Raw genomic sequence first — 12,023 nt, 5'->3', positions numbered from 1 at the left:
TTCTGCCCCTTGAGCGCCCTATAGCCATCCACACTTCTCCATGAGTTACAGAGTGGAAGTGTGCAGCAGAGAGTCTGTGCTGCTAATGTCATTTTGCCATGTGATGCAACATGCTGGAAGATCATGGAGCCTGCACATAGAACCAACACAAGTTGTGCAGTCTGTCTGCTGCAAGAGTTCACTGTTCAAATTGTAGAGGGTGACAGACCTACTATTTGAGGAGTCAGAACTACTGTACTTATTTCTGCTCCCCTCACTATGATACCAATTTTCTAGGGCTTAAAATGTTCAAATAAGACTCAGCTCATTCAAATGCTTCTGAATGAGCTCCACAGTCTTAGAACTAAAGGAAAGGTCTTCCTACCAACTGATAACCAGTTAAATAATGTGAAGCAACATATAGCAGTAAAATGGGAAACTAACCTCTACCTCTCTTAAATAATGTCATAGAACTGGAAAAGATGCAAGAAAGGCTGAGCAAAATGATTAGGGGGTTTAGATACTTAGGAGCAAAGCTTATATTACTTTATAGTTTAGAAAAAAATGTGATTATGGGCCAAAAAAGATACATAAATTATGCCTGCTGCACACCAGGGGATGAGGCAAACTTCCAGCAAAAAGAATTGATCCATGGCACTGTTGCGCTCCCCCAACCATTGCTCCTCTGCCATGGAGCCTCTGCAGCAAAGAAAATGCTGTCTGCTGCCAATCTGCCTGTCTGTCACCTAGGGAGATCTTGATGGGACCGTGTTGTAATTTAGTGGCCACTCACTCTGCAGCCATCGCTCTGATTGCTTGCACCACCACAGCTCCCCTCTTCCCCATTGGCCTGGACAGTCTCCACCACCATTGCTGATCAGACCCCACTTTGGCCTGGACCACCAACCACCTCCACACTCCATCAACAGCATACTGTAAACCACCCAGAGCAACCTCACACCTCATGCATCGGCTGTGGTGCCATCATTCGTTGGGCAAGTCACTCTCTCTCAGGCCTAGGAAGAAAGCTGTAGCAAACAACTTCCAAAAAAATGTTGCCAAGAAAATTGCTTGGACTTATCCAGGCAATCACCAGGAGTCAGGAATGACTCAAAGGTACACGTAGCCCACCCCACCCCTCCCCAGGCACACCACTGATGAAAAAGAAAAATCCTATACTATCTGGATCCAGCAAACATCAAGAATGTCTCAAGATGACTCACAAGTATAAGAAATCATAATATATTTTAGAAATACAGCATTCAAATAAATGATAAGCCACAGAGAATAAAACACTACTAGCAGATAAAGAGTAACTGAAAATATTTCCTAAAGGTATTATTTTAGGCATGGGAGGACAGGACAATTTTCATCTGGTCCATAAAAATTGTGCAAGGGAGAATGGAAATCCTTTGGTACATTATGACTTTGCACACTTATTGCCACTACTTGCAGTATATTTGGTGTAGGAAAGTCATTCATAAGTGGTAACTATCTGGGGGGGAGGGATGCAAGGGGTTATCATATTCTTCCCTGTTGCAGAACCATCTATGATTATTGTCCAAAGAATATTTATCATATATAAAAAGCACTCAAATGGTCTTGTAACATACAGCAGTTCTTCTTGATGTTTAATATAGTGGGTGTCCAAATATGATTCTAAGACAGTCTCCCACCAAGAATAATCCTCGCCTCATTATATCTTGTGATTTAATATTATTTAAGTTTTTATACTGATACTTTGTTTCTAGCATGTTACCTGTTCATCCTGTCTTAAATGATAGCATTAGCAGGAAAGTTTTTTTTAAAAAAAATGCAGAAACATTATCCTGCATTTTTTTTAACCAGTTCTCATTTAATTTAATGAAAGAAAATTTGCTTTCAAAATTTCAGTGAAATTTTCAAGGGTTGAGTGCATCTTGGTGCAGATATCTGTAAATCTCGTGTCTTCCATTGTAATATCACCTCTCTAGTGATTGGTGGTTTTCCTAGCTACCCACACTTCAGTTAAATCCCGAAGGAAGATGTTCCCATTGTTCTTTCTCAGGTTGAGAAATATGGATAGCTGGGGTGACTTCGAAACAATGGAAAGACATGTAACAGAAAGCAGCAATAGTAGCATCTTCTGCTGCTTCCACCAATAAAGTAAGCCCCAACCCAAAGTGCAATCCCCCCCATACCCTAAAAATGAGGTTGGAAAACATGGGAGGAAATGTTTGAGAAACTGCAATGTAGTTTTTAGGACTGTAGTAGAACAAGACAGAACAGAACAGAACAGAACAACAAGCCCCCACTCTACTATCCACTGAAACGAAGTTTATTTTTTAAATGAGATTTGCAATGCACAGTTGAAGTTCTGGGGAAATTATATCATTTCTCTCAAGCATTCATAATGTCAAAGGTTCTTAAATATCATAAGGCAACTGGTGCTGCAGCCTAAGGAAGGCTGCAGATTGAATTGTCAAACATTTGTTATACAGTTTTGTACTATATAAACTGGTATAAAGTGGCCATAGGAAGCAGTTACAAAGATTGCAGGAATAAAGCAGTAAAATGCAGCTACCTCTTGTGTGTAAATGAGATAAAAAGTGCTGAATGTTCATACTTTAGTTGCAATGCATGCAGACCACTTTTTATATATGCACCATGCTAATTTGCTCTCTGGGCATACTGTGAACCATTTACATAATTTCAGCTTCCTAAAATCTGGAAACATCAGGAAAATCCATGTGTTCATCTGCCTGCAGCAAAAATTCATTGAACCTCCAACAATTGGTATGAGCTCTTGGAAACATGAAAAAGGGGGAAAGGAAGTCACTTTTGGAAACCTGCATTTTAGCTTTGACAACTAACACCACAATTTCAATTACTGTTCAACCCAAGGCTACTTGTCACAGTGAATGGTTGTTTAAAAATGGCATTATAGTTCAAGCACAATTGTTATAGATATGAAATTATGGAATGGTTATTCCACAACAGCCACAGTAGCAGAAGTGGTATTTGTGATTCTGCAAATTATAATTTTCGGTATTTTTTTTAAAAGGTTCTGTAGTGGGGGCAGAAAAAAGATGATCAGGAAAAATGTTTCAATTTGGTTGTGAGGAAAGTTCATATTTTATATGTATAATTATCATTTTTAAAACAAAGCAAAACAATTAGAGGTATTTAGTTGCAGCCATAAATATGTTTAAGCAGTTCTAAGCACCATTACATCACAACCCTCTATTTACTCAGAAATAAGTTGTCTGAACTCCAAAGACATCTTCCAGGCTCCTAGTTCATATGACTGCATCCTCATTATGCAATAATATTTACTTGGACTTAAGTTATATAATTAGCTATGATTACCTTACACTATATAATAAAGAATACTTTTGTGTAATGAAAACAAGGACCACAATCCCATTAGCTATGCCAAAGGAGAACATGCCACTGAATGAAATCCATGGCTCTGTTATAACATTCCATGTCTGCCACTTCTGCAACCAATATGCTGTTTCTACCCTGGCAAGTTGTGATTCATGTGTCCAGACATTCTAAACATAGCCATTCTATGATTGATCTTTGACCATCCAATTCTGCTTCTCCCTGAGCCCCTGGATTATAGACTGCTTCCAGCAGAAACAGAAATATAGCTATGCACAGGAGTATGGGGAACAGCAGACATTAAACATTTGCACATGAGATACAGAAATACCATACTTTCAAACTATGTATAAAATAATGTTATGTTCAGACATGCAACAGCAGCTTATTGAGTAGAGTGGGGAAAGAGGGTATTATAATTCCTAAAATTATAGAACTCCCTTGATACTCTCCTTTTCTGTGTGTAGGTTGCAGAAAATACACCCCCAAATGTTTCTCTGTCTTTCCTCTGAAGCAGTATGAATTGCATGAGTTCTAACAAAGATAGAATATTGAACAGAATTAAAATGTTGCCTAAATATGTCATTACATTGGGTTGGTCCATATTCAAAATCCAATGGATTAGATAACATGGAAAACAATATTATACCAGACTATATTATTTGACCAACTAATCTATTATTATCTATCCAGGTTGAGAGCAATTCTTCAGAATCTGAGAAGTTATACAATATATATTTTCACTGCTACCTTATAGAGATGTACCCTATGTCTCCCATTCAATACATGGATTTACCAGGGGAAAAAAATACAAAAAGTTTCGTGCTCAGAATGAGAACTGTGTCCTTTGCCCCAGTTCTCAGAGAAAATGAGACCACAAACTATAGCTATAACCTTCTTTCTGTTGTCATTAAATTATTGGCAGGAAAAAAGTTATAGTATTGCTATGACCTGGTTGTACACAAACAGTAATTGCATACTGCCATCATGAAAAGGCAGCTCCTACATAGATTGGCATATATGAATAGAGGAGAAATAAGTCTTCCTATGAATACTACTCCTTGCTGGCATCTTCATGATCATAATCATATCACCTTCCTGTTTCTTCTTCTACTATATGTGAAAAAAAAATGCATAAGGATACTCAGAAAATTTACATTGACTTTACCAGGACTTTAGAGTAAAGATTTAGTATTTATTAGGGACAAGTAATAGTTAAGGTTCTGGACTAGGAACAGGGAGAACCAAGTTCTAGTCCTGCCTTAGGCACGGAAGCCAACTGAGTGACTTTGGGTCAGTCACTTTTTCTCAGCCCTAAGAAGGCAATGACAAACCATTTCTGAAAATGTTGCCAAGAAAATTGCATGGACTTGTCCATGTCAGAAATCAAGACTGACTCAAAGGAAAACAACAACACTGCATCTGTTGATAAAAAAAGAGGTAAGGAATATCTGACCTCTACCTACAGTTTCACAAGATTGACTAGATACAAAAGGCAAGTGCAAATTGTTAAGTAATGGCCATTCTAGATTTGTAAAATCAATCCTGCCTGAAATAACAAAATTTACTGGCATATTTTATTTAAAAAGTTATAAGGGTAAAACAATTTCATTTCATACCTACATTAGGAAATTGTGCTCCACTGCTTTTAAGGGACATAAAGAAGATGTGGAATAAAGACCAAATACTGATAGGACTATCAAAAATGGAAATGAGTAGGAAACTTGAATTATAAATTCAGACCTCTGATTTGCAATTCAGAGGTGTAGTACTAATCTAAAAGCACAAGATAGGCAAGGTCAGAATAAAACATTCAGTAATTTTATAGGTTGGTCTTCTGCAATTTATTGTCTTCTAAATGCATTGGACTAGAATTGTAATCGCAACACATCTGGAGGGCATCAGGTTAGGGAGAGCTGGTCTAGGTCAGCAAAACAAGAAACAAAAGTAATATTTGTACTTGAAGATGCAGGCTATGAGCAGAATTTTATCATGAAAATCAGCCAAAGGGAAGGAGAAGGGAAATAAGGAGGACATATTGATTAACACTGGGGGTGTTCAGAATATATTTCAATATCGTTCTACAAACAAGTATCATATCAAAGCATTTGAAGATCTACGGGGAAAAAATGCAGATCATCACATGGAAAAATCTGATGCTGAGTGAAAAATGCGATTTAATAAAATAAATCTGGATTTCATGTACGAAACTGGATTAGCTGTCTCCCCTTGAAACCTGGTGAAGAAAGTTGATTTTCACACATTTGAATGCCATGGCATTAAATCTTCAAGACAATCTTTTCAAATGTTAATGAATTACTTATTAAATTTGGTCTTGTATTTTAGTGTTATGGCAGTATATTTGGTGTTTAAGGCCAATCTTGGTGAAAGTTGCATAGAACAGATCAGAACAGGAGTCTGCAGACCAGAACTTCTGCCAAACTACACCTGTACTTTCTATGCTAGATCATAATGTGGTAGCCTAAAGCTAAGGAGACATTACATCTTTCTGCTATGGATATGTCATCTTAACATAGAATCATACAATCATAGAGTTGGTAAGGGAACTCAGAGGTCAACTAGTTCAACCCTCTGCTCAGTTCAGGATCTGCTAAAGCATTTCAAACTGATAACTATCCAGCCTCTGTTTGAATATTTTCAGTGAAGGAAAACACCATCCACTTGTTCCTCTGTATGACAACCTTTAGATATCTGAAGACTGCTATTGTATCTTCTGTAAACTAAGCAAACCCAGTTTTTTTTTTTTTAACAATTCCTTAATAGTAGTTGATTTCCAGTCACTAATTATCTTGGTAGTTCTCCTCTGAACTTACTCCAGTTGGTTCACATCCTGTTTAGACTACATTTGCCTTTTTAGCTTATGCTGGTACATGTTCAACATGTGACCTGCTAGGATGCACAAAATACATAATTTTTATGCGTACTACTGCCAAGCCAAGTCTTCTCCATCCGATACTGGTGTTTTCCTTTCCTTTCCTTTCCTTTCCTTTCCTTTCCTTTCCTTTCCTTTCCTTTCCTTTCCTTTCCTTTCCTTTCCTTTCCTTTCCTTTCCTTTCCTTTCCTTTCCTTTCCTTTCCTTTCCTCTCCTCTCCTCTCCTCTCCTCTCCTCTCCTCCTCCCTCCCCTCCCCTCCCCTCCCCTCTCCTCCCGATATAGAACATATATTTCTCCTTCTAAAATTTCATCCTTCTGTTTCAGTTCACTGTTCAAACCCATCTAGATCTTTCTGAAACTTCTCTTTCCCTTCTAAAGCATAATAACTCTTCCCAGTTTTGGGTCATCTGCAGATTTGATGTTCATCCATTCTGAAAGTATCCTCTGGGTGTGGTCATTCAGCTGATTATGATATATCTAACAGTTGTATCATATTTTACTATTTTATTAGTGAGGATGTCATGATAAAGCATGGTAAAATGCTTTGCTGAGAACAAAGTGCACAGTGTTTCCCCAATCCATTAAAGTAGTAACACTCTCTCTGTGTATATATGCATATGATATACAAAGCATATTTGTTAGGCAACATACATGTTCATGAATTAAACAGTTATTAGCCTCACTTGTTAACTGGAGCCTTCAGGATCAGAGCCTGAAGATTAGGACTTGAATGGCAATATAACTTGAAATAGTATGATGGTATCCAGAATACTCCAAACATAGGAGTTGCTTCCTTCATCTTCCAGAAACACATGCCTGGCAATTGATGGAGAAAGCTAAACAATCCAGACTTTTGTCTGTTCCAGCAGGTGACTGAACTCAACTGCCTAACACAAATAAATGATGCATTATTATTATTATTATTATTATTATTATTATTATTATTATTATTATTATTACAGAAAAGACATAACTACATTACACTGAACAGATATTTCACAGTGCAATGTTTAATGCAGCATCCATATTCTTAAAAATAAAAGAGACAATGAGTGAGGAGTTGTGAACATTTATAAATAGCAAGTTCTCTTCCAGCAGAAGCTGGAAAAGAATAGTGGAGAGAGACCTTCCAACAGAAATCCTTAGAACCCTTCTCCAGTGCCATTGTCTCTAATCTTTGTGGGGAGGACATTCAAGGAGGAAAAGCATAGCATAAGGAAAACTCTTCTCTCTTGCTACTTGTGAATGTTTCTGAATGTTTCCTGGGAGCACTATGGGCAGGTTTCCATCCAATGTGTGTTGGTGAGGGAGAGGGTGTGTGCAGCATAGGAGCAGGTACTATTTGATGGAGTAGTGACTGTCTCTGTGGGATCACTGCAAGATTCTGGCTTCTCTCTTTGAAGTCAGTGTACGAGATTTGGGCTACCAGAGAAGCAGAAAGTGGTGGTGGCCTCCTAGGTGGTATTTTTGCCTGTTTGCTTTGCTCTCATTATAGGTGAAACAGTGCTGATCAATGAGTTAGGGGATGAGGTGGCTGCTTTTGAATAACCAACTCTTCAGCCTATATCTCCCACAGCAAGTTGGAAGAGGTAACTATTTACTTTGTAAAAAAAGAAAAGCAGTAAGGAGAGAGGGTCAACAGTTGGGAGAGATTCAAAAGGAAGAGAAAAGAGACAGGAGAAGACATGCCTTCCTCTTCTTGCAGGCTTCCCTCTTCCCATGGAGCACTAGAGCTCAAGAAGAAAAAGACTGAACGAGGAATCTTCCATGCTGAGGGATCTCTCGCCTTGTTGGCATCTTCGATTTTATCTTCTTCAAAATAAAAAATGGCATCATTAAACATTCGCCCCACCTGCCCCAGAGTGTTGTCCCAAACACTTTTCATTAACTCCTCTGCTTCCGGCTCCACAGAAAGTCCGCGAGCATTCCATCTTCGTCGCTACCTGCAGCGCTAGTCCGACCCCGGCCGGAGGGGCTTGGGGAAGGGGCCTGTGGGAGAAGAATCACGTCAGCCCTGAGACAGCAAACGCCGGGGTTGGCTGGGAGGGGGTCGGGAAAGGGATGCGATGATTTTATTTTTCGTTTTCATCCCGCGCCAGTCCCGCTGCTCTCTCTGCTTCCGAAGGGACGCGATGGAGGGATGGAGGCCGCCGTGCAGGGAGAGGTTCCTGTCCACGACGCTGCAGAGAAAACAGCTCCTCCCTCCTCCGGCAGACAGACAGCAAGGAGATGTCACGTGGGTCTCCGCTAGCCCTCCTTTCTCTCGGCTCTCCTCCCTTACTCTCGGAGATAGATAGAAGCCGTAGCCTGACGCTGCTGAAAAGGCGAGGGACGGCTCTTGCTTTCTTCCCCCCCTCCTGCTCCTGCTCCTGCTCCTGCTCCCCCGAACTGCCTTATTCAAAGAACCCGACGGGGAAATGCTCTCGGACCAACGCCTTACAAGCGAGGAGGATAATCCGCGCAGGTAAACAGAGCTGGGTTTGGGGAGAGGGACAGGTGTCCGTCCGTGCTGTTGCTGGGAAGGGAGCGGAAAATGCCCGTTTAGCAGGGATTCTGGACTGTCAAGGCTGCGCAAGGGGCTGGAGACGGCTTCTGCATGCAGGGCTGGGAGAGGGAGACGGTTGCGAAGCGGCGCGAGGAGGTGGCGGCGGCGGCGGCGCTGCCGCGGTTAGGAAGTTAAAGCCTGCTTGTAGTGATTTAGTAATTTGGGGGAGAAAGGAAAAAATTCTTGCCTGGCGTTTTAGAGACTCGGGTGCGCCGAGTTGGGGGGGGGGGGGGGCTAAGAATCAATCTTATTGATTTTCCCCTCACCTTCCCTCCCTCCCTCTCCCTCCCTCCCCCTCCCTCCATTGGTAAAAGATGTAGCAGATAAGCAAAGGGAGGGCTGGAAAAGTGGAGGTATGGTTGGGGTGCAGATTTATATTTCGGGACGTTTTAATTGGGATCCATTAAATAGAGAGAGGAAGGGGCGTTCTCTTCTGCTCCCCTTTGCTTATCTGACATGTTAGAAGAAACTGCCTTAATCCCAGCTTCTGCCTCGTTTTAGGATCCGTGTGTGTGTGTGCGTGTGTGTGTGTGCCAAAATAAATTGAGGTATAACCTGCAGCTTCCTTATGTAGCAGAATAAACCCAAAATAAGCAAGCAAGCAAAGAAAGAAAGAAAGAAAGAAAGAAAGAAAGAAAGAAAGAAAGAAAAAAGAAAAGAAAAGAAAAGAAAAGAAAAGAAATGGAAAGAAATCCTGTTTGCCTAACAGCTAAAGAAAGGAGTCAATTCTAAAAATAATTAGATTGGAATATATGAAGAATGGAGGAAAGAGCATTAAATAGATGCAAATGAATGTATGAAAAGTATTTGTTTTTGATGAGGGCATTTCTCTCTTGGTTGCAGCAGAGGGTATTTTTGTAAAGGGTGTGGGGGGTTCCTCCCCCTTCCCAGCCCCTTTTTATTTCAGCTTGTAATTTGTGCACTCCCCAGGTCCTTCCTGCATCCAGAGAAAATCCTTCTGATACTTAAAACAGCAGGATGCTGGTAAGGCTGTAGATGCCAAAATGACCTGCTATTAAGGATTTATTGTTGGATTTATTTATTGCCTTAATGCTCTGCCTTGTTTGATTATCCTTTCCTTCATCTCTGTTTCTCTAGCCTTATTTAATATCCAAGTTGAGGAACTTACGACTAAAATGCTTTTTTAATAAAAATAACAGCAATGTACTTTAAGGTAGGGGTATTGAATTCATTGATGTGTTTTGAAATAGGTATTCTCATCTATTAATTAGGCAAAAAGGACAATAGGCTTTTTAAACAAAAAGTCTGAGAGACCATTTAAGTCATGCATGTTAAATTAGCAGTCCATCTTCCACAATCTATCTGCTACACTTGCTTTGCAAACCACTAGACATTCACTGTTTATCATTGTATCAGCCATAATAAATTTGCAAATGGCTGTTATTACTAGTATTATTTTGCTGCTGTTGTGGTGTTTATATAGGCATAAGAAAGGTGGGCAGCACAGAGAGAGCAGAAAGGTGCTGTCATCAATTTCATGCAAGAAAAATATTAAAAAGGGATCCCCTTAGTTCAGCAGCTCTCTCAGCTGACATTTGTAGGAACCATTATGCTATTCATTCCTGACTTGCATATATGTGTATGTGCATGTGCACTGAACAGGCAAACACGTATAGCCATGCAGAGCTTCCCACTTTTGGAGAGCAGCTTAACTGGCCACTTTCTCTCCTAATAAGCAATTGCCATGAACCAACAACAGTCACAGACCCCATCCCTGAAGATGGCCCCTTCCTTTAGAAATCATAACCATAGTTTTATGATGCAAATTAACTAATAACCACACAAATCCCAGAGGAGAGTCCTTTATTAATCCCATTTAATTAATGGATTAATTGAATTAAATTTAAGCATTAATTCCATTTTCTATTTTGTTTTGGGCACACAACTCCCATCCACCCCTAATTTCTGATATTCTCAATAGATCTGCAATATGTGGAGAGACACAAAGTCTCAGCAGAACCCTGAGCTAGATGGCTGTAACTCTGGGAACTTTCTCCAACCTGTTAAGGGATTATTCTCCCTTTTGCCTCAGACAATGTCACTTTCTTCAGCTGCACAGGTTCTGTGTTACTTTTTTGCATTCAGCCAGTTCTCTTACACACACACACACACAAATCTTTCTCATACAGTGAATCCACTCCTCTGCTCATAAACTGCTGCCAATCTGTTTCTCATTCTCAGGCACAATAACTACCCAAACCTCTATTTTGGTCTTTATTCACCCCATCATGACATCTGCTATAATGAGTTACACACTTAATTAAGATACACTGACATTATGCAACATTTGCAATACCATATTTCTCTAACACACATACACAGTTGCCTTTCCCTCCAGTTCTCCCACCCCTTCTTTATGCATGCTCATCCCAGTCTCCACAATCTTAATAGCAACACCCACGGATGTCCATTTCTTTTAATTCATACTCCACCATCATGACTTTTCCTGGGACACCATGATTAGGATCACACACCCACAGTAATTCTTTCTGTTCTTCCCTTTTTTGCACATCCACCAACTCTTATCTGAAACACCTTGACATTCCTTGTGCAATGCTCATTCTCACTGCCACACCATCACTGTAGATGGAGGATAATTCTCCCTGCTTTGCTAATAGCTGTCTATTCTGCACAATTTACTGATTTTTACCATTAAAAAGTATTCCTTTCCCACTACTTACACTGTCATACAAAATACATCCATGCATACATATTCTACCTTCTTTGTCTAATCTTCTGTCATATACATATGTATACAAATTAAGCTTTTCTTTCAATTCTCTTTCATACAAAGTTAACTTTTATCTTTTATCTCTACACACACCTCTACTAAACACATGCTCAGGCAATAAATATCTCATGCATGCACATATTAATCTCCTTTGTTTAGTATTCTCCAGAAAATCTATTCTATTTTATCCATATAATCCTTTTCTGAGTTCTCACATACAATAATCAATTTGTCTTTTGGGTCTTTTATTTACTCATTAATTCCCCTCCTCTCTTTAAACATTTTTTTTTTTTCCCCTTAATGGAAGAGCATAGAATTTTCAGGCAGGAAAATTTTGCTTTAATTCTGGGCACCTCCAGTTAAAACCATCTCTGGCTGCAAAGCCGGAAAAAGCTCTCCACTGCTTGTCAGATGAGACACTAGACGGCTAGACGGCCAAATGGATCCGGCTTCATAAAGACAAAGCAAGATATATTCTCTTGGGACC

At 39.8% G+C, this 12,023-nt stretch overlaps 1 protein-coding gene across 15 annotated transcripts in view; it reads left to right on the top strand.

The window, feature by feature from the left end:
- The first annotated feature begins 8,494 nt into the window (after positions 1–8,494).
- Positions 8,495–12,023, top strand: part of NRXN1 (neurexin 1) — a 986,667-nt gene continuing 983,138 nt past the window's right edge. For 6 of the 15 annotated variants that reach the window (XM_088149249.1, XM_088149226.1, XM_088149194.1 and 3 more), the window contains exon 1: positions 8,496–8,703. The gene's annotated coding sequence lies outside the window, so the exon portion shown is untranslated. Of the gene's footprint in view, positions 8,704–12,023 lie in introns of all 15 variants that reach the window. The other 9 variants (XM_088149210.1, XM_088149217.1, XM_088149185.1 and 6 more) reach the window with 4 other exon arrangements.

The sequence above is a fragment of the Python bivittatus genome, unplaced genomic scaffold (genome assembly GCF_059951505.1).
Source record: "Python bivittatus isolate LINGU-HERP-01145 unplaced genomic scaffold, Pbiv_v1 ctg000020_np1212, whole genome shotgun sequence".
NCBI lineage: Eukaryota > Metazoa > Chordata > Lepidosauria > Squamata > Pythonidae > Python > Python bivittatus.
This window is presented reverse-complemented; position numbering and strand designations above follow the sequence as displayed.